At 37.6% G+C, this 14,561-nt stretch overlaps 1 pseudogene; it reads right to left on the bottom strand.

Moving 5' to 3' along the window:
• Nucleotides 1–624: 624 nt before the first annotated feature.
• On the bottom strand, nucleotides 625–2,921 carry LOC138993500 (metalloendopeptidase OMA1, mitochondrial pseudogene; annotated as a pseudogene).
• Nucleotides 2,922–14,561: the final 11,640 nt, after the last annotated feature.

Raw genomic sequence — 14,561 nt, 5'->3', positions numbered from 1 at the left:
AGGCACAGCATTTGGGAGAGAAGAGCTACCGCCCATTGCAAAGTAATGCAAAAGGAATTTGGCAAACAAAAAGACATAAGGAAAAACAGGTTCTGGTAAACACTCCAATTAAATGATAAATATGGTCTCTTGAAGCAGTATGTTTTCACTGAGGTGGTCTGGTAATTGATTAAAAGACTTAATTTTGAATGTTTTCATAAATATCAAGCCAATACCCCAAGGTATTTTCAGTTTTCCTCCATTCTCATGCCAGATTATAGAGCATATTTTAAAGGGGGGCTGAAGACTGAGCTGCTTGATTTTTTACAGCCACCGAGAAACAGGATTTCTGCAAGAATGAATTACTTTCTGGCTCACTTTTCCCCACAGGCTTAGAGTAATGACTTGCACATAGTAGGGATACAACTAGTGATTTTTAAAAAAAATATGTAATACAAATTTATTCTGTGACCTTTCCCTTATTGAAGAAATTTTTAAAATAGAGAAAATACATCAATATTGCATGAAAAAGAAATACTTAGTAATATCCATTTGATGCGAGGTACTATTTTTGTTTTCATTTCAAACATCATTTTTGAAAAAGTAACATAAAAATTATAAAAAGTGCTACATACTTCATATGTCCTATGTCTCATCAATTTTAATCCAACTATCAGTTTTATTCTCAACTATATATGTTAATATTTGCTCCTGTTCTTGAATGGGAATTGTATTTGTCCATTTTCTGTTTCTTAACAGTGATGTTTCTCCTTTCTCTAATTCTTCAAGAAAATGCTTTATGCTGAGTTTAAATAATAATCATGGGTCTAGTTCCAAAAGTGGTGGGCGATTACAGATCTATCCAATTTTGAGAGCCTGAGATATGAGTCCATCCAAGTGCTCAGCTCGTTTTCCATGAGGAGAGTGTGTGGATACCCAATCTGGCAACTTGGGGTGACCCTGGAAGCTCCCTGCTACTTTATTCTGTCTACTGCCAAAACACTGAACTGGCTCTGATGTCCACACAAGCCTTTGCAGCAAGCTATAGTCCAATTTTGTCAGCTTCAGCCTCCAATGTTCTACTGTATCAAACATATAATCCTGCCATTTATTCACTGTCCCAAGAATTTCAAACTATCTTCAGGAAAAATGGCCCAAGTCATTGTGAAAAAAAAATCAGACCCAAGAAATCTAATAAATGAACCAAGCCAGCCTTTTCTGCACCATGCCCTAGAAGCACATGTGTTATTTCATGGCCTAGGAGGAAAGAAAGGAGATGAATACCAGTAGAGTTGCAGTATTTAAAAGCTCAGGGAAGATAAACATATCCATTTGGAAGCATAAAATATTTATATTTGGAGAATCAATCACATGAATAACTCAACTGATCTCAGAGATCCCTGGGATAGCTTTACTATAGTCAATCATATCTAATAAAGAGGGAATATGCTAACTGGCCCTCATGCCATCGCCAAGATGGCAGCGCCCACAGCCAATAAGGAGGGAATATGCTAATTGACTGCCCTGCCCTCAAAGATGGTGGTGCCCACAGCTAATAAAGAGGGAATATGCTAATTGACTGCCCCACCCTCAAAGATGGCGGCACCCAAAGCCACAAGATGGCTGGCAGGGGAGGGCAGTTGTGGGCAATCAGGCCTGCCTGGGAGGGCAATTACGGGGGGCCAGGCCTACAGGGGAGGTCAATTAGGGTCTACCAGGTCGGCAGAAGAGGGCAGTTAGGGGTGACCGGGTCAGCAGGGGAGGGGTGACTGGGCTGGCAGGGAAGGGCAGTTGGGGGCGACCAGGCCTGCAGGGGAGTGGTTAGGGGGTGATTAGGCTGGCAAGCAGAAGTGGTTAGGGGCAATCAGGCAGTCAGGTGAGCAGTTGGGAGCCAGCAGTCCCAGATTGTGAGAGGGATCCCAGATAGGAGAGGGTGCAGGCTGGGCTGAGGGACACCCCCCCCCCTCCGCCCTGTGCATGAATTTCGTGCACTGGGCCTCTAGTTAGATGATAAGCCCCTTCTTTAACAGTCAGGTATCAAGCATCTTTCTCAGTTGGCATATCATTTTTAAGTTCTTCAATCTGTTATCAGTGGGGTGTTCTCTGTGTCCCCACCTGTTGCCTATATCTTTTTCTCCCCTACAAGCTCAAGTATGGAAGGGATTTCGGCTTGATTACCATTAATAATATCAATACCAAACACAATATCTGCAAAGAATAGATGCTCAGGAAATATAATGAAGAAAAAAATGTGTAAGTACAATTGCTTCTTTCTTTTTTTTAAAATATACTTTTATTGATTTTAGAGAGGAAGGGAGAGGGAGAGATAGAAACATCAATGATGAGAGAGAATCAATGATTGGTTGCCTCCTGCACACCCTCTATTGGGGAGCGAGCCCGCAACCTGAGCATATGCCCTTGGCCAGAATTGAATCTGGGGCCCTTCAGTCCGCAGGCCGGTGCTCTATCCACTGAGCCAAACCAGCTAGGGCCACAACTGTTTCTTGAACATCCATTAGAGCACGTTGGTGTGATCAATAAACCTTGAACTAGAAATAAAACACTTAGGCTCAAGGCCCAATTCTTTCCATTTTCATTACCTATTCTTTCATAAATCTGGAAAGCTCTGAGACTCAATTTTCCTATCTGAACAATGAGCAGAAATCAATCTGACCTGCCATTCCAAGACTTGAGGCACTCTATCAAGATAATGTAAATGAAGGCACTCTGAGTTTTAACCTGCTATATAAATACATGATCAACCATGACATGTCACCCTGACATTGGTCAGAGAAATGATTTTTAAAGTGAGCAAAGAGTGTAAGACGTTGGAGAATGTTTAATTTACCAGAATTCTCAGGGGACTATGACACATAGTTGGAAGAAACATTTGATAAACTACTGGTGAGTAAGCCCCTTACCACTTCTACCCCAAGAGACATGCTCCCCTTTCAAATGATGCTCAGTGGAAGTCTTCTCTAAGAAGGTCGCTGCTTAATTGAAGACCTTTTGAATACAGAGTGGGTCAGAAGTATAAAACCAGAGATGCAGTGCTTGAGGCACAGCACATGAGTTATTTCCAACAACTTTTCCTGGAAATTAACCAAGGGATAGAATTTTATTTCATTAAAACTTTGAGATGACGCCTGCCTACCAATGACACCAAATTCAAAGCCTGGCTGAGATGTAGAAGTATGATAATCCAGCCTCATGAATAATTATGTCAGAACCATATTGGACTTCATCGGGCCTAAAAAAAAAAATCTGGCCTATGTTCCATAAAGTCAGAATACATTAATGTAGGTGGGACCAAGATCAATCTCTTTAGCCAAAAAAAATTAATCTCACATAGCCATGTGGGGGCAAACCTGGAGCCAGAATGAGTATCCCAGCTCATGTTGTACCAAATCTCTGATAAGAGATTGCATTTTAAGTACTCATTCAAAGGCATTGAACAGATCAGTCATTTGCATCCCGTTTTTCCATTTCCTCTCTCCAAACGGATGGCCTACAATCAAACGAGGCAGATGAAAACTGGTAACAGCTTGCTAATGGATGTCAGAATCTTAGCTCATTTTATTCAAGGGTTCCTTCATTTGTTCTTTAATTCATCAAACGTGTATTAGATGCCTGTACAGTCCAAGCATCTGGACTTTCATAGGGAATTATAGTAAATACAAACAAACATTGTGTGTATGTGTGATCTGAAATGTTTACTAGTTGTGGTATGAGAGAAGAAACATACCATTAAAATGAAACATTTGGCTTTTGGGCTAATTTCCAAGAGAGATTTTTTGTTTTTTGTTTTTAAAGTCCATTTTCTGTGTTCCCTCATTATGACTGTGTTAAGTCAAGTATACTAGTATAAAGCCACCAGAGATTTGACTGCAGTATTTCATTTCTCTTTACAAATTAAGTAGAATACTGACATTCAATTTTTGCCTATACTCATCTTGATACTTTTCCAAGATCACCTGAAAACTTTAAAACAGTTTGAAATAGACACTTCTGTACATTCATTAATTCATCCAGCAAACACTTACCAATACCTATTAGGCATAGTGAATAATCACTGGGCAGTTAAGACATTACAGATAAGACTGCACCAGAATAACCCATTATTTGAAAATAAGCAGCAACTGAATAACAGTGCAATGGTATCAATTCATTCAAGGTACAGAGGATGCACAGAGGTACATGGTGGAAAGTGTGGTTAATTGGACTTGAGTATTCAGAGAAAGGTTTCTGGAGAATGTTAAGCTTAAGTTGCATTTTGAAGGAAGATTAGGAGTTGATGGTAGGGATGGGCACATCAGAATGAAAGGTCAGCATGAACCAAGGTACAGAAACCTACAACAAAATGTGTGCTCTGGGAAAAATGACCAATCAGGATTGCTGAAGCAAAAATTGGTAAGGGATATTTATAAGTTGTTTTATTTATTTTTTAAGGTTTTTTTTTAATTTCTTTATATAAGTTGTTTTAGATACCAGTAATTTGAGTACAACAAACCCATCTTCCTGTGATTTAGTAGTTGAAATTCACATGACTTTTACATTTTGTCACTTTCAGACTATGTTACCTTTGTGATCATATAGTTATGATACGGTTAAAAAGAACAATGTTCTTAAAAAAGAAATGAATTTAGAATTGACTACATGACTGCAAAGGTAAAATTGGAAGGCCACTTGGAAATACTGCTTCATGGCCATAGAAAGTTTTCTCCAAGATTTTTGTTCCTCCTTACCATTTCTCTCCCAAATGATTCTTATTTTCCAATAAGCTTTTCCATTTATTCTTCTGCCCCTTCCCTCCCCTCTCTTCGTCTTTTCCTCTTCCTCTTCCTCCTTCTCCTCCTTCTTCCCCTTCTTCATGAATGACCCTCTACATCTAGGACTACATACCAAATCTGGACTTTCATCTATCCCACTGGTTGTAAATCTATGTTTCCAGAACAGATTCTCCCTCCAGTGCCTCAGAAGGAACCAACCCGGATTTCGACTGCCTGATTTTTAAGCTTCTTACCTCCAGAACTGTGAAACAATAAACTGTTGCTTTCAGCCACCCAGACTCTGATGTTTTGTTATGGCAGCCGCAGAAAAGTGATACACACTCGCAGAGTTCACAGATGAGGAAGCCATTATGAACTGTGCTGGCTGTCAGGCACATGGCTGGGAGCAGTTGACAGTTGAATTGGGTGCTCAGGGGTAATTTGGAGCTGTCCAGAGGGAAAAGGGAGGATGTATATTCACAGCAGAGAAGAAAGCAGGAGCAAAGGACAGGCTTTGAAAGGTTTTCTGGTGTTTGAGCAATGCCAAGTAGCCCTGGATAGCTCCAGCCTGAAACATGGGGCTCTTTGGGCAAAGACTGTTGCAACGCCCTTTTGCAACAAGCAAGTTTACTTAAAACAAGGAAAACTTCAAGTTTTGGAATCACTGTGTGTGTGTGTGTGTGTGTGTGTGTGTGTGTGTGTGTGTGTTTAAGTATATATCTATCCCCCAGATGGTTTTTCTTTCTTTCTTTTAATTTCTTTTTAATTATGGCAGTTATTCTCCAAACATGTTTTTGTTTATCTCAAACTAAGTATACAGTTTCAACATATGGAGCATATTTTGTTTTACTTCAGTTTATCTTAAGAAATCAGTTTTCCTAACTCTTGTTGGCAGTGGACCCAAATGATTCCTCACTTTTTATTTCCCTCTTTATTTTCTCCTCTTCCTTCTTTTCTTTCAGTTATGGCTCATCTCTTATCTCTTTATCTCCCCTTCTGCTTTTTCTCCCTCCTTTTCTCTTTTCCTTTCTCCCTCCTTTCTCCCTCTCCCCTCCATCACCCCACCCTTCCTTCCCTCTTTCCTTTCTTTCCTTCCCTCTTTCCTTTCCTTCCTTCCTTCCTTCCTTCCTTCCTCCCTCCCTCCCTTCCTCCCTCCCTCCCTTCCTCCCTTCCTTCCTTTTCTTCTTTCCTTCCTTCCTTCCTTCCTTCCTTCCTTCCTTCCTTCCTTCCTTCCTTCCTTCCTTCCCTCCTTCCTTCCCTCCCTCCCTCCCTTCTGAAATGCACAAACGATGTCCCATGTTGATAAACTGGCTCATATAATAGCAGGAACCAATGGCTCCTTGCCTGTTGGATAATTACTCAGCCTAGAAAATACACACACTGGAAAGAATGTTAATGAACAAGTCAGGGGTATTACTTTCTCTTTCATTGATAGTATTATGAACATGGCATTCACGTCTCTTCACAATCTGGGCCCAAACTCTCTTATCAGCCTTGCTTTGTATGATACATTTTCAAACATTAGTACATTTAGCTCCCCTGTTTCTTCTTTTCCTAGAGAAAACTTGCTTTCGTCTCCTCAGCCACATACCCTTCGAGAGCTAGCTCAAATGTCCCTCCCTTTTAACACGACATGATGCCCCTTGGGAGAATTAATAATTTTCTCTACTATTCGCCTAGAGCTTTGTACATTCCCCATATCCTTGCATTATTGTGTTTGGTATTTGTTTTCATGTATGTCTCCTCCACTAGACTGAAGTAAGAAATGGTCTCTCATGTCCCTGAATCTGCAGTGTCCAATAGAGAGGCTGGCATAGAGTGAGCACTCCTTAAATTCTCGTGGAAGACACCCTAAATCAAATAAGATTGCAATCCTCCTATAGGAGTAAAGGAAGGAGACAGTTCCCATCCTGGAGAGAGGGTGTGGCCCAGTCCTCATTAGAAAGCAAACCTGCCCTGGCCAGTGTGGCTCAGTTGGTGGAGCATCATCCCCGCACACCCAATAGTCACCAGTTTGATTTCTGGTCAGGGCACCTGCCTGGGTTGTGGACTTGATGCCCAGTAGAGGGCATGAGCTGATTGATGTTTCTCTCTCTTAGCAATGTTCTTTCTCTACCTCTCCCTTCCTCTCTCTCTCTAAGATCAAGAAGAAGATATTTTTTTTAAAAAAATTAAAAAAGAAAGCAAACGTGGAGAAAGGTAGGCAAGACTCCCATGTGGGAATGTGCTACACTTTTCACCAGGACCACTCAACTACTAACCCATCAGTCACCAGCTTACAGGTTGCTCTTGCCCTCCCTCTTCCGTCTATTTTCCTGTGGGGAAAATTCTCCTCTGTTCTCTGGCCTGTGAAACAGCCTGGGTTTCTCTAGCTCTCCTCTCTTCAGCCAAGAAGCACACATTTATAATTAATCAAACTATGAATGCATACTGCCGTCTTCAGAAACTGCCAGAAGCTGTGCATTTAATGCTATGGAGCACATTTTCATCCTAGGAGTTAAGCTAACTGTGTCTCTAGCTTTGTCAGTGTTGAAATAGAAGCTTCTTTGTAAACAGCAATTTCACGCCATGAAAAGATTCCACCACACTAAGAATAATTTGGGGGAAATGTTATAGTCTTTTAAAATAAGAAACCAGTGCAACTCCCACAAATCTTCACATTAACTACTTTCTAATTTACAAAGCACGCTCTGCTGGCTGGCCCTGCCTCTCTTTGACTTGAAACCACAGAACAGCAGCATTGGTTAGGAAGACTTTGTCAAGGAAAGCTCCCCCATGCCCACCACTGGCAACACCCAGGGCCTAGAAAAACCATGCTTGTTTTGTCACCAGCATCTGTTCCCATTTTTTTTCTCTGTTAGGACTTCCTAGCAGCAGTTCTCAACCTGTGGGTCGCGAACAATGAAAATACATCCTGCATATCAGATATTTACATTACGATTCATAACAGTAGCAAAATTAGTTATGAAGTAGCAACGAAAACAATTTTATGGTTGAGGGTCACCACAACATGAGGAACTGTATTAAAGGGTCGCGGCATTAGGAAGGTTGAGAACCACTGTAAGGGGATCCTGCTCATGCTCTTCCTCTCTGTTTATCTTCCTCTTATCAATCAGTTGTAAACTCAAAGAAAAATTTTCAGGGAAGTCTTTCTAATCATCCCAATTCCCAACATTTCCTTATGTCCATATGAATAAAACATAGAAGTGTGCTTCCATTTTCCAGAATATTGAGAATCAGCTATTTATTTTTCAGTATGATTATTTTAATATTTGTCACCTGATTAAGCTGAGCATTGTTTCTATGTTTAGCTTACTGTTATATCTCTAGCACATGTATAGCATAAAATAACTCAATACTCGAAAATGAAATGAATGACCACCACCCACCTTCCTTTTCAGCTGAGAAATTTGAAGCTCAAAACAACATGCTGAAGGAAATGTTACTAAGAGATTTTGTTACTAAGAGATTTTGTAGTCATAGAGACTTGATTCAGATTTTAGCATAGTCATTTACTCATTAAGAACTTTTGGATTTATATTAATGAAAGATATAAGTCTGTGGGTTTTTTTTTTTTCCTTTTAATTTCTTTGTCCAGTTTTGGTATCAGCAGAAATCTGGCCTCATAGAATGATTTGGAATGTGTTCTTTATTCAAATTTCTTGAAGAACTTTTGCAGAATTGTGTTTTTTAATTCTGTAAGGCCATTGTTTAGAAGTATACTAATTATTTTCCAATATTTGAGGATTTTTCAAGTATCTTTTTAATATTGATTTCTAATTTAATTTCATTGTGATGAAAAAACACTTTTTATTACTTGAATTTTTCTTTCTTTTTCCTTTTTTGCCAGAATATAGTCTATCTTGGTAAAATTTCAGTGTGCACATTAAAAGAAATTTACTGTTGTGTTGTTGGGTAGAATTGTCTAAAAACGCCAATTAAGTTGCCTTTTTATCACTAATTTTAAACATTGATTCTGATGGGCTATGTTGTCCTTTTTATGTATGTTGCATTTGGTGTTCATTGACTTGTTAGATTATGGAGTTATTGTTTTCAGCAAATTTTGAATATTCAGCTATGATTATTTCTTTGAAAAATATTTCTTGCTCTCCTCTCTTCTTTCATTTTAGGATTACAACTACTCATATGTTGGGCCTCTTGAAATTGTCCCAAAGGATCTTGAAATCAACCCTTTTTCCTTTTTTTTTTTCAGTCTTTATTTTTCTACAGGTTTCACTTTGTATAGTTTCTATTGTTATGGTTTCTATTTCACTAATCTTTTTTTCTGCAGTGTCTAATATGACATTAACCCCATTGAGTGTATTTTTTCATTACAGATATTTTAGTTTTAATTGGTAGAAGTTCAATTTGGATATTTTAAAATATTTTTTATGTCTCCATATTATATTGTAAATATTTCTTCTGGCTTCTTGAACATTTGTAATACAGCCATAATGCTTATTTTAATGTCCCTGTCTACCAATTTTATTCCGCATTCATTCTACATCAGTGTCAATTGATTGAATTTTCTCCTCAGTATTTATTGTATTTTCCTGCTGCTTTTAAAAACTTAATTTTTATTGGATTCTACACTTGTGAATTTTATTTTTATCTTTCTAAAATATTTTGGAGCTTTGTACTGAGGTGTTGTTAGGTTATGCAGCAACAATCTGTGTGTTTTTTTTAATTTGTTTTTTGTTTGACATTTCCTTTTAAGGCTTGTTTGGCTGGAATTATTGAGGCATAACCACTGTGAGTAACTACCCAATGCCCATAGTATTTTATAAGGTTTTCCCCTCTGACTGGTGAAAACAGGCACTATTAATGGTGCTATGTGAGCTCTGGAGATTGTTCCCCCTAATTCTTCCAGTGGCTTTTGTTGTTGTTGTTTTTGTTTTTCCCTCAGTCTGAGTACTTCTCTTATATGTATGTGCTAATCGGTATTCAGCTGAGTACTGGAAGGGAATTTTTTACAGATCTCTGATGTTTTTGTCAGGCTCTCTCCTCTCTGGTTCTCTGCCCTATAAACTTTTGCTGTCTGGTCTTCCCTGAACTTCTTACTTCATCTCCTCAATGCAGGGAGACATAAGGTTCTACATGGGCTCCCGCTCCTGCACTACAGCCTGGAAACTTTCTCCAGGCAATAATTCCAGACAATCAAAATGTCCTATCTTTCAGTTATACTTTTATTATGTTATGTCTAATATATTGAGAACTTTACTTTTTCATATTTTAACCAGTTAACTATCACGTGTCCAAAATGGAAACCATCCCCACACGCCACTATATTTTGAATTTAATTAAAAAAATGAATTTGCAATGAGTATTATAAATATATTACTCCCAATTCGGGTGTTCTTGAATATTTTCAGCTGAAAATTCTCACGAAAAATGATTTTAAAGTTGGTCAGGGCTGCCACTTAGGGAAAACATTTTTTTTATAGACGTGTGTGGGCTGTGGGGAAGGTCCTCCGCTCACGTCTACAGGCACTATGGTGTACAATGGGTTAACCAGTTTTCTTTTTATTTTTTTCCCTGTGTTAGGATAAATTATGTCCCTTTTACTCCATCTGGCAAGAAGTGGAGGTCATAAACCAGATCTGGTTTTTAGTTCCAGGTCTATCTTTTACTTACTTTTGAAAGTCAGTAAGTGAGCTAGATGTTTTATTGGTCCAAATAAAGGTTAAATATCTACTTTAATTTTAAAACTTTGTTTGTGGTTTTCAAATCACAAAGTCTTAAAATTAAAGTAGATGTGTAATATTAATGTGAGTGGTTGGAACCAATTGGAAGGCAAATAATAATACTTTCTCTGTAATGATTGAATATATTTTATACTTTTATCTTTTCTTTAGAAAGTTCAACCACCTAGGAAAAATCATTTGAAAACTTAGAAAAAATTGTGTACACAAATGATTTAATTTGAAATTAAATTTTAAATTTATAGTCATCTTGGAACATCAGAGGAGCCTACATTGACAAGTAAGGCCAATAGCAAACACTTTTTGCTGACTGAATCAAGAGTTATATTTTCATAACTACTTCTCCTCTTTTGAGCATTTATAATTATCAAACATAAAAAATAATTATAAAAAGAAACCTGAAAGGTTTTGAAATTTTACAGAGAAATAGATCATGTTACTGTACTGCTTAAATCATCTTGATATTTCCTATTGAACTTTGAATTCAAATTTTCATGTGAATTATATGATGCACCCTACTATTTATCTTAAAATTTGAAATCTGCATGACTTTCAAGACCCTGCATTATCTAGTTGCTGCTACCTACCCAACCTCATATCTTATCCTTTTCCCCTTGACCTTCTGTTTCTTGTACACACAAAGTTATCTTCCACAGCAGAACCTTCACAATTTTTCCAGGATTATTATATAACTAGTTGCTTCTCAACATTCATATTCTATTCAAATATTACTTCTTTGGGAAGTCTTTTTTGACCATGCTAATTAGGCTTATTCAATATGGTAAAAAGAATTCTAAAATGACCCACAATTACACATATTCTTGTATAATTGTATAATGTAATTCTTGTATAATGTGACTATATTGGTATTTCACTGTCATAATTATGCTATTTATCATCTTTACATGTTATTTGGCACAAGGGAGTATGCAGATTGAGGTAAGGTCCCTAATAAATTGACTCTAAATTGATCCAAAGGGCAATTATCTTGGGTGGCCCTGACCTAGTCAGGAAAGCCCTTTGAAAGCAGAGATATTCTTCTGTGTATGTGGAAGATCATTTTATGAGAGTGTCTATGGAGGAGGTCACATGACTGGGACCTGAGAAAGGTAAGGCCTGAGGATGCTGAGATTACTTTTGACCAATAGCCAACAAGGAAACAAGGATCCTGGTCCTACAATGGCAAGGAACTGAATGAGCTTTGAAGAGGGCCCTGAGCTCTGAATGAAACTGTAACCAGTTAACATTCTGATTTTAACATGATAAACTGTGAACAGGTGGCCCAGGTAACTCATGTCCAGACTCCTGACTTACGAAAAGTGTAAATCAAGTTGATAAACTGTGCTGCTTTAAATTGAGAAATTTCTGGAAAGTTGTAATGCAGAAATTTAAAAAATAAGTATATCCAAAGCCACCCTCTAACACGTTGCAATATTTTATTTTCTTCATGGCTTAAAAGCCTTTTAAATTATCTTATATATGTCCTATTAATTTCATTATTTATCCCTAGAATATACGTTTTTCCAGAAAAGCAACTCTGGTTGTCATTCTGCCAGGTTGATTCTGGCCATTCTGGCTGTTTGAGAGGTATGATTGGAAAGAATGATAAATCTGTTTCTATTAAAAAAGGAGGAGGTAATATATACTGTGTAATATTAAACTTTTATCACTGGGGCAAAATAATCTTTCTTGGTATTCTTCAATTTTCAAAATCATTAAATATGGAGAAAGACTAACAATCCTTCAAAATAAGAGAAACACCCAGCCAAAACTTCACATACAGCAGAGGCATGCAGCTCTGTTATTTTTCAGATAATAGTTGTTTATGGAAGCCATGCAACATTTCAGCACAGAATTTTATTTTATATAATAAATATGTTTTCCTATCCTCTGTAGTTATTGTGACCACAGGCAGTGATGGTGCCAAAACATTCCTCCCTTCTGTGTTTCATGCCCTAAGTGGTCCTCATGCTCAGAACTTCCAGCAAAGCTGTTATGTGAATTCTTGCTATTATCCTGAAAAGGTTATCAGCACTGGCCTGGGCCAAAGAAGAGGAAAGGAGAGTTACATCGTTGTCTTTTGTCCTCCTATGGCAAGAATTGAACTGTGGGACACTCTTCTTTACTTGTACTGAATTAGCAAGCAAAAAATAATACTGGTCACTGTTTTTAAATCATCATACTTTCAGGTAATATATTCTCTTGGGTAAAACTTCTTCAAGTCTAGAACTTTGTGGCCCATTATACTCATGTTCAAAATTTTAGAACTAAGCAAAGAAATGTTTCGTTTGTTATCACCTTGAATTCAAATTTATTTCAATATTCAATCCGCCTTCTTCCCGACTGTCTAGTATTGGTGGCTAATAGCAACTATAAACTTGTATTATATGCAACATCACTTTCAAATCCTAGGTCTTCAAAATGTTATAAAATTATATTGGATAAAAGCATTCTGCCTTCAGCTGGCCAATCTGTTTGGTCAAAGTCCTAAATCCCAAACTTTGCATTTAAACCAGTTTTAATAGCAGCATCTGAATCCATTCTAAGATTCTAAACATGGCAGACAGCTTCAGACATATGTGTAGAAGTTTTATTATCTTTTGCATATAAGTTAAGGGATTCTAGAAATCACCCCTTTAAAACAAATATATCTCCCACTGATATTCATTGGCACCTAAAATTTTACTGATGACAAAATGATGGGGGTAATATGCCAACTCTCTCACATATTTGCATTTTGTTCCCTGAAAGAGAAATCCAGTTTAACCTAATAGAAGAAAAGCATATTGGAACGGGAAGAGCCAGGTAGTTTAAATCTTATCTCCATCTCTTGTTATAACAATCATGAAGACTTCTGGGCCAGAGTTTTGTTAAAATACTCAACTGTTAAAACAAACAAACAAACAAAATCAGACCTACCTTACTAGGCTATCATAAATATACCAGATAATATAAGACAAAGACTTGATTATTAGTAGCTATTATTATATGTAGTGGGCTTGTTTTATGGCTTCCAGGATAAAATTAAGAATCAAATTTAAAAAAAAATAGGAAGAGACAAAACTCACTTCACTCTAAAGAAAAGAAAAATACATTATTATGAATCATTTTAGGATTGTACATGCTATTATTTATTGACTGACCACTTACTATAGGCAAGATATTGTGCTAATTGCTTTCATGTATTATCTAATGAGATCTTCACAGCCTAATATTTATTACCATTTTATAGAGAAACATATTGGCCAATTTCACAGAGCTATGGATCTATGACTTGATCTCAGGTATGTTGGATTACAGACAGAATATGATGGGATTTGTAGGACAGCTGACTGGTAAGCACAAACTAACTCTCAACTAGACTTTGCATAACCTTACTGAAGTTGCTAAAGATTTGTTAAAGTGCATAGTGTGAATTAGATGTCATGGAAGTCTTACCTCATACCATGACATTTATTCCATGTGGACATTTGGAGAATTTTGGAAATGTCATGTTAATCACAGAGTGGTAGAATTTGGGAGTATTTTGTGATATTGTGATTTATAATATGAAATATATATTTGGTCTTTGTCCCCATTTCTGGCACAGAGCTCTTAAAACCCTTGGAATTTGCTAAGTGGTGAGAGCTATAAAGGTGTTTTTCATTATGTTAATGACATGACTTTTGGAAAGCACCTAAGGATGGGGGCTGGTTGCCAAGAGAACCAACATTGTGATTAGAGGGTTGGAACTTCCAGTCCCACTCCTAGGGAGGGGAGAGGGGCTGGAGATGGAATCAAAACCCAATGGCCAATGATGTAATCTAGCATGTCTATGTAATGAAGCCTCCATGAAATCCCAGAAGGGCAGGGTTCAGAGAGCTTCTGGGTTGGTGAACATGTGGAGATGCCAGGGGAGTGGCATGCTCAGAAAGGGCATGGAAGCTCCTGGATCATTTCCCATAGCTTGCCCATGTATCTCTCCCATATGGCTGCTCCTGAGCTACATTGTTTTATAATGAATTGGCAATCTAGTAAGTAAATGTGTTGTTTTTTTGAGTCATGTGAGCAGCTCTAGCATATTAATGGAACTCAAAGAGGTGGTCATGGAAATATCTGGTTTATAATTAGT

This window comes from Myotis yumanensis, unplaced genomic scaffold (genome assembly GCF_028538775.1).
Source record: "Myotis yumanensis isolate MYYU_CA2020_CCGP unplaced genomic scaffold, mMyoYum1.0.hap1 SCAF_15, whole genome shotgun sequence".
NCBI lineage: Eukaryota > Metazoa > Chordata > Mammalia > Chiroptera > Vespertilionidae > Myotis > Myotis yumanensis.
This window is presented reverse-complemented; position numbering and strand designations above follow the sequence as displayed.